Source organism: Pseudophryne corroboree, unplaced genomic scaffold (assembly GCF_028390025.1).
Source record: "Pseudophryne corroboree isolate aPseCor3 unplaced genomic scaffold, aPseCor3.hap2 scaffold_481, whole genome shotgun sequence".
NCBI classification, from domain to species: Eukaryota; Metazoa; Chordata; class Amphibia; order Anura; family Myobatrachidae; genus Pseudophryne; species Pseudophryne corroboree.
In genome coordinates this window covers 50,076-62,662 of record NW_026970093.1, presented here as the reverse complement: position 1 = coordinate 62,662, position 12,587 = coordinate 50,076, and the positions used below count along the sequence as shown (strand labels likewise).

The window sequence follows — 12,587 nt, the reverse complement described above, 5'->3', positions numbered from 1 at the left end:
CTCCCTTCTATACCCTTGTGCACTATCCTGACTTCTCCTCCCGTCTGCTTACTTTGTGCCTTCCAATGCACAATGCAAACTACAGGTAGTGCTGCAGGGCCCACACCCTTTTACTTGCCTTACAGAGCAGCTCTGGAGATGTTACAGTGCCCAGCTGCTGCAAGAAATCAGCTTGAATGCTTCAGGGGATGGGGCATGGCCAACATGAGCCCCACACCAAAGGAGGGTGGAGGTGTTTAATGCGAACTAGGGGTCATCCAAGCACCGCAAAAGGCCGCCATGCCCTGCACGCTCCTTTTCTCTTTTCATATGCAGATGAGGGTTGAAGCCAACTTTGACCCACTGCTTGGATGACATCACCGTATGCAAATCCGTCTTCTGCAGAACTTCCCCCAGGAATGCTTGCACTAGTTGTTGCATTTGGTTTGTTGTTTGGGGGTGCTTCAGTATTAGGCAGCCTTCTGCCCTCCCATGTTCATCTGAAAATATGTGTTCTCCCTGCAGTTGTTGTCCCCAGATGAGAGTTCCCTTGTGCTGCCTCAGTTGAATCTCCTTTACTTGACAGAGATGTGCATGAGCAGCGGCCCTCCCCAGCCCTATTCCAAATCATACTTATTTTGCATAGGAGATACCATGGTCATGAAGATTGTTCTCCCAGGGTGAGGTTCATTCATTGCATTTTGGGTATGCTGACCCCTGTGATTTCCCCAAATGTGGGAAACTTGACTGCATTATTTGTGGTAGTGGGGGACTGTGTTTGTGCTTTCCTCTGGTCAGCTCTGGTAAAAGTCAGATTTCTTTGTCTCAGATTTTCCTCTAGCCTTGTTCTTCTTTTGAGAGTTCCCTTGTGCTGCCTCAGTTGGATCTCCTTCAGTTTACAGGGGGGTACCCGAGCAGCGATCCTCCCCAGCTCTAGCCCAACTCCTACTTACCTGCCAGGTGAGATACTATGATCATGAAGGTGCTTCTCCCAGGGCAAGGCTCACCCATTGCACTCTAGGTGTGCTGCTCCTGCGATTTCCCCAAATGTGGGAAACTTGACTGCATAATTTGTGTTTCCCCTGGTCGGCTCTCGTATAATTCAGATCTCTTTGTCTCAGGTCTCTCTCCAGCCTAGTTTGCTGTCTGTTTCCACTTCTCTTTTCTTGAGCCGCTCCCTTCTATGCCCTTGCGCACTATCCTGACTTCTCCTCCTGTCTGCTTACTTTGTGCCTTCCAACGCACAATGCGAACTACAGGTAGTGCTGCAGGGCCCACACCCTTTTACTTGCCTTACAGAGCAGCTCTGGAGCTGTTACAGTGCCCAGCTGCTGCAAGAAATCAGCTTGAATGCTTCAGGGGCTGGGGCATAGCCAACATGAGCCCCACACCAAAGGAGGGTGGAGGTGTTTAATGCAAACTAGGGGTCAGCCAAGTGCCGCAAAAGGCCACCATGCCCTGCACGCCCCTTTTCTCTTTTCATATGCAGACGAGGGTTGAAGCCAACTTTGACCCACTGCTTGGATGACATCACCATATGCAAATCCATCTGCGGCAGGCCTTCCCCCAGGAATGCTTGCACTAGTTGTTGCATTTGGTTTGTTGTTTGGGGGTGCTTCAGTATTAGGCAGCTTTCTGCCCTCCCATGTTCATCTGAAAATATATGTTCTCCCTGCAGTTGTTGTCCCCAGATGAGAGTTCCCTTGTGCTGCCTCAGTTGAATCTCCTTTACTTGACAGAGATGTGCATGAGCAGCGGCCCTCCCCAGCCCTATTCCAAATCATACTTATTTTGCATAGGAGATACCATGGTCATGAAGATTTTTCTCCCAGGGTGAGGTTCATTCATTGCATTTTGGGAATGCTGACCCCTGTGATTTCCCCAAATGTGGGAAACTCAACTGCATTATTTGTGGTAGTGGGGGACTGTGTTTGTGCTTTCCTCTGGTCAGCTCTAGTAAAAGTCAGATTTCTTTGTCTCACATTTTCCTCTAGCCTTGTTCTTCTTTCGAGAGTTCCCTTGTGCTGCCTTTGTTGGATCTCCTTCACTTTACAGGGGGGTACCCGAGCAGCGACCCTCCCCAGCTCTAGCCCAACTCCTACTTACCTGCCAGGTGAGATACTATGATCATTAAGGTGCTTCTCCCAGGGCAAGGCTCACCCATTGTACTCTGGGTGTGCTGCTCCTGCGATTTCCCCAAATGTGGGAAACTTGACTGCATAATTTGTGTTTCCCCTCGTCGGCTCTCGTATAATTCAGATCTCTTTGTCTCAGGTCTCTCTCCAGCCTAGTTTGCTGTCTGTTTCCACTTCTCTTTTCTTCAGCCGCTCCCTTCTATACCCTTGTGCACTATCCTGACTTCTCCTCCCGTCTGCTTACTTTGTGCCTTCCAATGCACAATGCAAACTACAGGTAGTGCTGCAGGGCCCACACCCTTTTACTTGCCTTACAGAGCAGCTCTGGAGCTGTTACAGTGCCCAGCTGCTGCAAGAAATCAGCTTGAATGCTTCAGGGGCTGGGGCATAGCCAACATCAGCCCCACACCGAAGGAGGGTGGAGGTGTTTAATGCAAACTAGGGGTCAGTCAAGCGCCGCAAAAGGCCACCATGCCCTGCACGCCCCTTTTCTGTTTTCATATGCAGATGAGGGTTGAAGCCAACTTTGACCCACTGCTTGGATGACATCACCATATGCAAATCCATCTGCGGCAGGCCTTCCCCCAGGAATGCTTGCACTAGTTGTTGCATTTGGTTTGTTGTTTGGGGGTGCTTCAGTATTAGGCAGCCTTCTGCTGCACCCTGATTTGGTGTGGGGCTCATGTTGGCCATGCCCCATCCCCTGAAGCTTTCAAGCAGATTTCTTGCAGCAGCTGGGCACTGTAACAGCTCAAGAGCTGCTCTGTAAGGCAAGTAAAAGGGTGTGGGCCCTGCAGCACTACCTGTAGTTTGCATTGTGCATTGGAAGGCACAAAGTAAGCAGACGGGAGGAGAAGTCAGGATAGTGCACAAGGGTATAGAAGGGAGCGGCTGAAGAAAAGAGAAGTGGAAACAGACAGCAAACTAGGCTGGAGAGAGATCTGAGACAAAGAGATCTGAATTATACGATAGCCGACCAGCGGAAACACAAATTATGCAGTCAAGTTTCCCACATTTGGGGAAATCGCAGGGGCAGCACACCCAGAGTGCAATGGGTGAGCCTTGCCCTGGGAGAAGCACCTTAATGATCATAGTATCTCACCTGGCAGGTAAGTATGAGTTGGGCTAGAGCTGGGGAGGGTCGCTGCTCGGGCACCCCCCTGTTAAGTGAAGGAGATCCAACTGAGGCAGCACAAGGGAACTCTCAAAAGAAGAACAAGGCTAGAGGAAGATCTGAAACAAAGAAATCTGACTTTTACCAGAGCTGACCAGAAGAAAACACAAACACAGTCCCCCACTACCACAAATAAAGCAGTCGAGGTGAGGTTCATTCATTGCATTTTGGGTATGCTGACCCCTGTGATTTCCCCAAATGTGGGAAACTCGACTGCTTTATTTGTGGTAGTGGGGGACTGTGTTTGTGTTTTCTTCTGGTCAGCTCTGGTAAAAGTCAGATTTCTTTGTTTCAGATCTTCCTCTAGCCTTGTTCTTCTTTTGAGAGTTCCCTTGTGCTGCCTCAGTTGGATCTCCTTCACTTAACAGGGGGGTGCCCGAGCAGCGACCCTCCCCAGCTCTAGCCCAACTCCTACTTACCTGCCAGGTGAGATACTATGATCATGAAGGTGCTTCTCCCAGGGCAAGGCTCACCCATAGCACTCTGGGTGTGCAGCCCCTGCGATTTCCCCAAATGTGGGAAACTTGACTGCATAATTTGTGTTTCCCCTGGTCGGCTCTCGTATAATTCAGATCTCTTTGTCTCAGATCTCTCTCCAGCCTAGTTTGCTGTCTGTTTCCACTTCTCTTTTCTTCAGCCGCTCCCTTCTATACCCTTGTGCACTATCCTGACTTCTCCTCCCGTCTGCTTACTTTGTGCCTTCCAATGCACAATGCAAACTACAGGTAGTGCTGCAGGGCCCACACCCTTTTACTTGCCTTACAGAGCAGCTCTGGAGCTGTTACAGTGCCCAGCTGCTGCAAGAAATCTGCTTGAATGCTTCAGGGGATGGGACATGGCCAACATGAGCCCCACACCAAAGGAGGGTGGAGCAGAAGGCTGACTAATACTGAAGCACCCCCAAACAACAAACCAAATGCAACAACTAGTGCAAGCATTCCTGGGGGAAGGCCTGCCGCAGATGGATTTGCATATGGTGATGTCATCCAAGCAGTGGGTCAAAGTTGGCTTCAACCCTCGTCTGCATATGAAAACAGAAAAGGGGCGTGCAGGGCATGGTGGCCTTTTGCGGCGCTTGACCGACCCCTAGTTTGCATTAAACACCTCCACCCTCCTTCGGTGTGGGGCTCATGTTGGCTATGCCCCAGCCCCTGAAGCATTCAAGCTGATTTCTTGCAGCAGCTGGGCACTTTAACAGCTCCAGAGCTGCTCTGTAAGGCAAGTAAAAGGGTGTGGGCCCTGCAGCACTACCTGTAGTTTGCATTGTGCATTGGAAGGCACAAAGTAAGCAGACGGGAGGAGAAGTCAGGATAGTGCACAAGGGTATAGAAGGGAGCGGCTGAAGAAAAGAGAAGTGGAAACAGACAGCAAACTAGGCTGGAGAGAGACCTGAGACAAAGAGATCTGAATTATACGAGAGCCGACCAGGGGAAACACAAATTATGCAGTCAAGTTTCCCACATTTGGGGAAATCGCAGGAGCAGCACACCCAGAGTGCAATGGGTGAGCCTTGCCCTGGGAGAAGCACCTTCATGATCATAGTATCTCACCTGGCAGGTAAGTAGGAGTTGGGCTAGAGCTGGGGAGGGTCGCTGCTCGGGTACCCCCCTGTCAAGTGAAGGAGATCCAACTGAGGCAGCACAAGGGAACTCTCGAAAGAAGAACAAGGCAAGAGGAAAATCTGAGACAAAGAAATCTGACTTTTACCAGAGCTGACCAGAGGAAAGCACAAACACAGTCCCCCACTACCACAAATAATGCAGTTGAGTTTCCCACATTTGGGGAAATCACAGGGGTCAGCATACCCAAAATGCAATGAATGAACCTCACCCTGGGAGAACAATCTTCATGACCATGGTATCTCCTATGCAAAATAAGTATGATTTGGAATAGGGCTGGGGAGGGCCGCTGCTCATGCACATCTCTATCAAGTAAAGGAGATTCAACTGAGGCAGCACAAGGGAACTCTCATCTGGGGACAACAACTGCAGGGAGAACACATATTTTCAGATGAACATGGGAGGGCAGAAGGCTGCCTAATACTGAAGCACCCCCAAACAACAAACCAAATGCAACAACTAGTGCAAGCATTCCTGGGGGAAGTTCTGCAGAAGACGGATTTGCATACGGTGATGTCATACAAGCAGTGGGTCAAAGTTGGCTTCAACCCTCATCTGCATATGAAAAGAGAAAAGGGGCGTGCAGGGCATGGCGGCCTTTTGCGGTGCTTGGATGACCCCTAGTTCGCATTAAACACCTCCACCCTCCTTTGGTGTGGGGCTCATGTTGGCCATGCCCCATCCCCTGAAGCATTCAAGCAGATTTCTTGCAGCAGCTGGGCACTGTAACAGCTCCAGAGCTGCTCTGTAAGGCAAGTAAAAGGGTGTGGGCCCTGCAGCACTACCTGTAGTTTGCATTGTGCATTGGAAGGCACAAAGTAAGCAGACGGGAGGAGAAGTCAGGATAGTGCACAAGGGTATAGAAGGGAGCGGCTGAAGAAAAGAGAAGTGGAAACAGACAGCAAACTAGGCTGGAGAGAGACCTGAGACAAAGAGATCTGAATTATACGAGAGCCGACCAGGGGAAACACAAATTATGCAGTCAAGTTTCCCACATTTGGGGAAATCGCAGGGGCAGCACACCCAGAGTGCAATGGGTGAGCCTTGCCCTGGGAGAAGCACCTTCATGATCATAGTATCTCACCTGGCAGGTAAGTAGGAGTTGGGCTAGAGCTGGGGAGGGTCTCTGCTCGGGCACCCCCCTGTCAAGTGAAGGAGATCCAACTGAGGCAGCACAAGGGAACTCTCAAAAGAAGAACAAGGCTCTGAAACAAAGAAATCTGACTTTTACCAGAGCTGACCAGAGGAAAACACAAACACAGTCCCCCACTACCACAAATAAAGCAGTCGAGTTTCCCACATTTGGGGAAATCACAGGGGTCAGCATACCCAGAATGCAATGAATGAACCTCACCCTGGGAGAATAATCTTCATGACCATGGTATCTCCTATGCAAAATAAGTATGATTTGGGATAGAGCTGGGGAGGGCCGCTGCTCAGGCACATCTCTGTCAAGTTAAGGAGATTCAACTGAGGCAGCACAAGGGAACTCTCATCTAGGGACAACAACTGCAGGGAGAACACATATTTTCAGATGAACATGGGAGGGCAGACGGCTGCCTAATACTGAAGCACCCCCAAACAACAAACCAAATGCAACAACTAGTGCAAGCATTCCTGGGGGAAGGCCTGCCGCAGATGGATTTGCATATGGTGATGTCATCCAAGCAGTGGGTCAAAGTTGGCTTCAACCCTCGTCTGCATATGAAAACAGAAAAGGGGCGTGCAGGGCATGGTGGCCTTTTGCTGCGCTTGTCTGACCCCTAGTTTGCATTAAACACCTCCACCCTTCTTCGGTGTGGGGCTCATGTTTGCTATGCCCCAGCCCCTGAAGCATTCAAGCTGATTTCTTGCAGCAGCTTGGCACTGCAACAGCTCCAGAGCTGCTCTGTAAGGCAAGTAAAAGGGTGTGGGCCCTGCAGCACTACCTGTAGTTTGCATTGTGCATTGGAAGGCACAAAGTAAGCAGAAGGGAGGAGAAGTCAGGATAGTGCACAAGGGTATAGAAGGGAGCGGCTGAAGAAAAGAGAAGTGGAAACAGACAGCAAACTAGGCTGGAGAGAAACCTGAGACAAAGAGATCTGAATTATACGAGAGCCGACCAGGGGAAACACAAATTATGCAGTCAAGTTTCCCACATTTAGGGAAATCGCAGGGGCAGCACACCCAGAGTGCAATGGGTGAGCCTTGCCCTGGGAGAAGCACCTTCATGATCATAGTATCTCACCTGGCAGGTAAGTAGGAGTTGGGCTAGAGCTGGGGAGGGTCGCTGTTCGGGCACCCCCCTGTCAAGTGAAAGAGATCCAACTGAGGCAGCACAAGGGAACTCTCGAAAGAAGAACAAGGCTAGAGGAAGATCTGAGACAAAGAAATCTGACTTTTTCCAGAGCTGACCAGAGGAAAGCACAAACACAGTCCCCCACTACCACAAATAATGCAGTCGAGTTTCCCACATTTGGGGAAATCACAGGGGTCAGCATACCCAGAATGCAATGAATGAACCTCACCTTGGGAGAACAATCTTCATGACCATGGTATCGCCTATGCAAAATAAGTATGATTTGGGATAGGGCTGGGGAGGGCCGCTGCTCAGGCACATCTCTGTCAAGTAAAGGAGATTCAACTGAGGCAGCACAAGGGAACTCTCATCTGGGGACAACAACTGCAGGGAGAACACATATTTTCAGATGAACATGTGAGGGCAGAAGGCTGCCTAATACTGAAGCACCCCCAAACAACAAACCAAATGCAACAACTAGTGCAAGCATTCCTGGGGGAAGGCCTGCAGCAGATGGATTTGCATATGGTGATGTCATCCAAGCAGTGGGTCAAAGTTGGCTTCAACCCTCGTCTGCATATGAAAAGAGAAAAGGGGCGTGCAGGGCATGGCGGCCTTTTGCAGCGCTTGGATGACCCCTAGTTCGCATTACACACCTCCACCCTCCTTCGGTGTGGGGCTCATGTTGGCTATGCCCCAGCCCCTGAAGCATTCAAGCTGATTTCTTGCAGCAGCTGGGCACTGTAACTGCTCCAGAGCTACTCTGTAAGGCAAGTAAAAGGGTGTGGGCCCTGCAGCACTACCTGTAGTTCGCATTGTGCGTTGGAAGGCACGAAGTAAGCAGACGGGAGAAGTCAGGATAGTGCGCAAGGGCATAGAAGGGAGCGGCTCAAGAAAAGAGAAGTGGAAACAGACAGCAAACTAGGCTGGAGAGAGACCTGAGACAAAGAGATCTGAATTATACGAGAGCCGACGAGGGGAAACACAAATTATGCAGTCACGTTTCCCACATTTGGGGAAATCGCAGGAGCAGCACACCCAGAGTGCAATGGTTGAGCCTTGCCCTGGGAGAAGCACCTTCATGATCATAGTATCTCACCTGGCAGGTAAGTAGGAGTTGGGCTAGAGCTGGGGAGGGTCGCTGCTCGGGTTCCCCCCTGTGAAGTGAAGGAGATCCAACTGAGGCAGCACCAGGGAACTCTCGAAAGAAGAACAAGGCTAGAGGAAGATCTGAGACAAAGAAATCTGACTTTTACCAGAGCTGACCAGAGGAAAGCACAAACACAGTCTCCCACTACCACAAATAATGCAGTCAAGTTTCCCACATTTGGGGAAATCACAGGGGTCAGCATACCCAAAATGCAATGAATGAACCTCACCCTGGGAGAAAAATCTTCATGACCATGGTATCTCCTATGCAAAATAAGTATGATTTGGAATAGGGCTGGGGAGGGCCGCTGCTCATGCACATCTCTGTCAAGTAAAGGAGATTCAACTGAGGCAGCACAAGGGAACTCTCATCTTGGGACAACAACTGCAGGGAGAACATATATTTTCAGATGAACATGGGAGGGCAGAGGACTGCCTAATACTGAAGCACCCCCAAACAACAAACCAAATGCAACAACTAGTGCAAGCATTCCTGGGGGAAGGCCTGCCGCAGATGGATTTGCATATGGTGATGTCATCCAAGCAGTGGGTCAAAGTTGGCTTCAACCCTCGTCTGCATATGAAAAGAGAAAAGGGGCGTGCAGGGCATGGTGGCCTTTTGCGGCGCTTGGCTGACCCCTAGTTTGCATTAAACACCTCCACCCTCCTTTGGTGTGGGGCTCATGTTGGCTATGCCCCAGCCCCTGAAGCATTCAAGCTGATTTCTTGCAGCAGCTGGGCACTGTAACAGCTCCAGAGCTGCTCTGTAAGGCAAGTAAAAGGGTGTGGGCCCTGCAGCACTACCTGTAGTTCGCATTGTGCGTTGGAAGGCACAAAGTAAGCAGACAGGAGGAGAAGTCAGGATAGTGCGCAAGGGCATAGAAGTAAGCGGCTCAAGAAAAGAGAAGTGGAAACAGACAGCAAACTAGGCTGGAGAGAGACCTGAGACAAAGAGATCTGAATTATACGAGAGCCGACCAGGGGAAACACAAATTATACAGTCAAGTTTCCCACATTTGGGGAAATCGCAGGAGCAGCACACCCAGAGTGCAATGGGTTAGCCTTGCCCTGGGAGAAGCACCTTCATGATCATAGTATCTCACCTGGCAGGTAAGTAGGAGTTGGGCTAGAGCTGGGGAGGGTCGCTGCTAGGGTACCCCCCTGTAAAGTGAAGGAGATCCAATTAAGGCAGCACAAGGGAACTCTCGAAAGAAGAACAAGGCTAGAGGAAAATCTGAGACAAAGAAATCTGACTTTTACCAGAGCTGACCAGAGGAAAGCACAAACACAGTCCCCCACTACCACAAATAATGCAGTTGAGTTTCCCACATTTGGGGAAATCACAGGGGTCAGCATACCCAAAATGCAATGAATGAACCTCACCCTGGGAGAAAAATCTTCATGACCATGGTATCTCCTATGCAAAATAAGTATGATTTGGAATAGGGCTGGGGAGGGCCGCTGCTCATGCACATCTCTGTCAAGTAAAGGAGATTTAACTGAGGCAGCACAAGGGAACTCTCATCTGGGGACAACAACTGCAGGGAGAACACATATTTTCAGATGAACATGGGAGGGCAGAAGGCTGCCTAATACTGAAGCACCCCCAAACAACAAACCAAATGCAACAACTAGTGCAAGCATTCCTGGGGGAAGTTCTGCAGAAGACGGATTTGCATACGGTGATGTCATCCAAGCAGTGGGTCAAAGTTGGCTTCAACCCTCATCTGCATATGAAAAGAGAAAAGGGGCGTGCAGGGCATGGCGGCCTTTTGCGGTGCTTGGATGACCCCTAGTTCGCATTAAACACCTCCACCCTCCTTTGGTGTGGGGCTCATGTTGGCCATGCCCCATCCCCTGGAGCATTCAAGCTGATTTCTTGCAGCAGCTGGGCACTGTAACAGCTCCAGAGCTGCTCTGTAAGGCAAGTAAAAGGGTGTGGGCCCTGCAGCACTACCTGTAGTTTGCATTGTGCATTGGAAGGCACAAAGTAAGCAGACGGGAGGAGAAGTCAGGATAGTGCACAAGGGTATAGAAGGGAGCGGCTGAAGAAAAGAGAAGTGGAAACAGACAGCAAACTAGGCTGGAGAGAGACCTGAGACAAAGAGATCTGAATTATACGAGAGCCGACCAAGGGAAACACAAATTATGCAGTCAAGTTTCCCACATTTGGGGAAATCGCAGGGGCAGCACACCCAGAGTGCAATGGGTGAGCCTTGCCCTGGGAGAAGCACCTTCATGATCATAGTATCTCACCTGGCAGGTAAGTAGGAGTTGGGCTAGAGCTGGGGAGGGTCGCTGTTCGGGCACCCCCCTGTCAAGTGAAAGAGATCCAACTGAGGCAGCACAAGGGAACTCTCGAAAGAAGAACAAGGCTAGAGGAAGATCTGAGACAAAGAAATCTGACTTTTTCCAGAGCTGGCCAGAGGAAAGCACAAACACAGTCCCCCACTACCACAAATAATGCAGTCGAGTTTCCCACATTTGGGGAAATCACAGGGGTCAGCATACCCAGAATGCAATGAATGAACCTCACCCTGGGAGAACAATCTTCATGACCATGGTATCGCCTATGCAAAATAAGTATGATTTGGGATAGGGCTGGGGAGGGCCGCTGCTCAGGCACATCTCTGTCAAGTAAAGGAGATTCAACTGAGGCAGCACAAGGGAACTCTCATCTGGGGACAACAACTGCAGGGAGAACACATATTTTCAGATGAACATGTGAGGGCAGAAGGCTGCCTAATACTGAAGCACCCCCAAACAACAAACCAAATGCAACAACTAGTGCAAGCATTCCTGGGGGAAGGCCTGCAGCAGATGGATTTGCATATGGTGATGTCATCCAAGCAGTGGGTCAAAGTTGGCTTCAACCCTCGTCTGCATATGAAAAGAGAAAAGGGGCGTGCAGGGCATGGCGGCCTTTTGCGGCGCTTGGATGACCCCTAGTTTGCATTACACACCTCCTCCCTCCTTCGGTGTGGGGCTCATGTTGGCTATGCCCCAGCCCCTGAAGCATTAAAGCTGATTTCTTGCAGCAGCTGGGCACTGTAACTGCTCCAGAGCTACTCTGTAAGGCAAGTAAAAGGGTGTGGGCCCTGCAGCACTACCTGTAGTTCGCATTGTGCGTTGGAAGGCACGAAGTAAGCAGACGGGAGAAGTCAGGATAGTGCGCAAGGGCATAGAAGGGAGCGGCTCAAGAAAAGAGAAGTGGAAACAGACAGCAAACTAGGCTGGAGAGAGACCTGAGACAAAGAGATCTGAATTATACGAGAGCCGACGAGGGGAAACACAAATTATGCAGTCAAGTTTCCCACATTTGGGGAAATCGCAGGAGCAGCACACCCAGAGTGCAATGGTTGAGCCTTGCCCTGGGAGAAGCACCTTCATGATCATAGTATCTCACCTGGCAGGTAAGTAGGAGTTGGGCTAGAGCTGGGGAGGGTCGCTGCTCGGGTTCCCCCCTGTGAAGTGAAGGAGATCCAACTGAAGCAGCACCAGGGAACTCTCGAAAGAAGAACAAGGCTAGAGGAAGATCTGAGACAAAGAAATCTGACTTTTACCAGAGCTGACCAGAGGAAAGCACAAACACAGTCCCCCACTACCACAAATAATGCAGTCGAGTTTCCCACATTTGGGAAAATCACAGGGGTCAGCATACCCAGAATGCAATGAATGAACCTAACCCTGGGAGAACAATCTTCATGACCATGGTATCTCCTATGCAAAATAAGTATGATTTGGGATAGGGCTGGTGAGGGCCGCTGCTCAGGCACATCTCTGTCAAGTAAAGGAGATTCAACTGAGGCAGCACAAGGGAACTCTCATCTGGGGACAACAACTGCAGGGAGACCACATCTTTTCAGATGAACATGGGAGGGCGGAAGGCTGCCTAATACTGAAGCACCATCAAATATCAAACCATGGCCCTCATTCCGAGTTGATCGCTCGCAAGGCGATTTTAGCAGAGTTACACACGCTAAGCCGCCGCCTACTGGGAGTGAATCTTAGCTTCTTAAAATTGCGACCGATGTATTCGCAATATTGCGATTACAAACTACTTAGCAGTTTCAGAGTAGCTTCAGACTTACTCTGCATCTGCGATCAGTTCAGTGCTTGTCGTTCCTGGTTTGACGTCACAAACACTCCCAGAGTTCGCCCAGACACTCCCCCGTTTCTCCGGCCACTCCTGCGTTTTTTCCGGAAACTGTAGCGTTTTTTCCCACACGCCCATAAAACGGCCTGTTTCCGCC

At 50.2% G+C, this 12,587-nt stretch overlaps 17 non-coding genes and 3 pseudogenes across 17 annotated transcripts; 5 read left to right on the top strand and 15 right to left on the bottom strand.

Moving 5' to 3' along the window:
- Positions 1-608: 608 nt before the first annotated feature.
- Positions 609-772, top strand: LOC135028815 (U1 spliceosomal RNA). Its single transcript, XR_010225042.1, has one exon. It is a non-coding gene; the product is annotated as a U1 spliceosomal RNA (small nuclear RNA).
- Positions 773-924: 152 nt separating this feature from the next.
- Positions 925-1,087, top strand: LOC135029096 (U1 spliceosomal RNA). The gene has a single exon (XR_010225288.1). It is a non-coding gene; the product is annotated as a U1 spliceosomal RNA (small nuclear RNA).
- Positions 1,088-1,761: 674 nt separating this feature from the next.
- Positions 1,762-1,925, top strand: LOC135028840 (U1 spliceosomal RNA). The gene has a single exon (XR_010225067.1). It is a non-coding gene; the product is annotated as a U1 spliceosomal RNA (small nuclear RNA).
- Positions 1,926-2,077: 152 nt separating this feature from the next.
- On the top strand, positions 2,078-2,213 carry LOC135029088 (U1 spliceosomal RNA; annotated as a pseudogene).
- An 855-nt stretch (positions 2,214-3,068) lies between these two features.
- On the bottom strand, positions 3,069-3,231 carry LOC135028941 (U1 spliceosomal RNA). The gene has a single exon (XR_010225165.1). It is a non-coding gene; the product is annotated as a U1 spliceosomal RNA (small nuclear RNA).
- A 468-nt stretch (positions 3,232-3,699) lies between these two features.
- On the top strand, positions 3,700-3,862 carry LOC135029093 (U1 spliceosomal RNA). The gene has a single exon (XR_010225285.1). It is a non-coding gene; the product is annotated as a U1 spliceosomal RNA (small nuclear RNA).
- Positions 3,863-4,690: 828 nt separating this feature from the next.
- On the bottom strand, positions 4,691-4,853 carry LOC135028988 (U1 spliceosomal RNA). Its single transcript, XR_010225210.1, has one exon. It is a non-coding gene; the product is annotated as a U1 spliceosomal RNA (small nuclear RNA).
- Positions 4,854-5,005: 152 nt separating this feature from the next.
- On the bottom strand, positions 5,006-5,169 carry LOC135029190 (U1 spliceosomal RNA). The gene has a single exon (XR_010225363.1). It is a non-coding gene; the product is annotated as a U1 spliceosomal RNA (small nuclear RNA).
- Positions 5,170-5,843: 674 nt separating this feature from the next.
- On the bottom strand, positions 5,844-6,006 carry LOC135028944 (U1 spliceosomal RNA). The gene has a single exon (XR_010225167.1). It is a non-coding gene; the product is annotated as a U1 spliceosomal RNA (small nuclear RNA).
- Positions 6,007-6,148: 142 nt separating this feature from the next.
- Positions 6,149-6,312, bottom strand: LOC135028879 (U1 spliceosomal RNA). The gene has a single exon (XR_010225105.1). It is a non-coding gene; the product is annotated as a U1 spliceosomal RNA (small nuclear RNA).
- A 674-nt stretch (positions 6,313-6,986) lies between these two features.
- LOC135029004 (U1 spliceosomal RNA) lies at positions 6,987-7,149 on the bottom strand. The gene has a single exon (XR_010225224.1). It is a non-coding gene; the product is annotated as a U1 spliceosomal RNA (small nuclear RNA).
- Positions 7,150-7,301: 152 nt separating this feature from the next.
- LOC135028895 (U1 spliceosomal RNA) lies at positions 7,302-7,465 on the bottom strand. Its single transcript, XR_010225120.1, has one exon. It is a non-coding gene; the product is annotated as a U1 spliceosomal RNA (small nuclear RNA).
- Positions 7,466-8,163: 698 nt separating this feature from the next.
- Positions 8,164-8,299, bottom strand: LOC135029115 (U1 spliceosomal RNA; annotated as a pseudogene).
- A 152-nt stretch (positions 8,300-8,451) lies between these two features.
- Positions 8,452-8,615, bottom strand: LOC135028908 (U1 spliceosomal RNA). Its single transcript, XR_010225133.1, has one exon. It is a non-coding gene; the product is annotated as a U1 spliceosomal RNA (small nuclear RNA).
- Positions 8,616-9,289: 674 nt separating this feature from the next.
- On the bottom strand, positions 9,290-9,452 carry LOC135029056 (U1 spliceosomal RNA). Its single transcript, XR_010225266.1, has one exon. It is a non-coding gene; the product is annotated as a U1 spliceosomal RNA (small nuclear RNA).
- Positions 9,453-9,604: 152 nt separating this feature from the next.
- LOC135029185 (U1 spliceosomal RNA) lies at positions 9,605-9,768 on the bottom strand. Its single transcript, XR_010225358.1, has one exon. It is a non-coding gene; the product is annotated as a U1 spliceosomal RNA (small nuclear RNA).
- Positions 9,769-10,442: 674 nt separating this feature from the next.
- LOC135028997 (U1 spliceosomal RNA) lies at positions 10,443-10,605 on the bottom strand. Its single transcript, XR_010225219.1, has one exon. It is a non-coding gene; the product is annotated as a U1 spliceosomal RNA (small nuclear RNA).
- A 152-nt stretch (positions 10,606-10,757) lies between these two features.
- LOC135028852 (U1 spliceosomal RNA) lies at positions 10,758-10,921 on the bottom strand. The gene has a single exon (XR_010225079.1). It is a non-coding gene; the product is annotated as a U1 spliceosomal RNA (small nuclear RNA).
- A 698-nt stretch (positions 10,922-11,619) lies between these two features.
- Positions 11,620-11,755, bottom strand: LOC135029069 (U1 spliceosomal RNA; annotated as a pseudogene).
- Positions 11,756-11,907: 152 nt separating this feature from the next.
- LOC135028838 (U1 spliceosomal RNA) lies at positions 11,908-12,071 on the bottom strand. Its single transcript, XR_010225065.1, has one exon. It is a non-coding gene; the product is annotated as a U1 spliceosomal RNA (small nuclear RNA).
- Between the last annotated feature and the right edge of the window lie 516 nt (positions 12,072-12,587).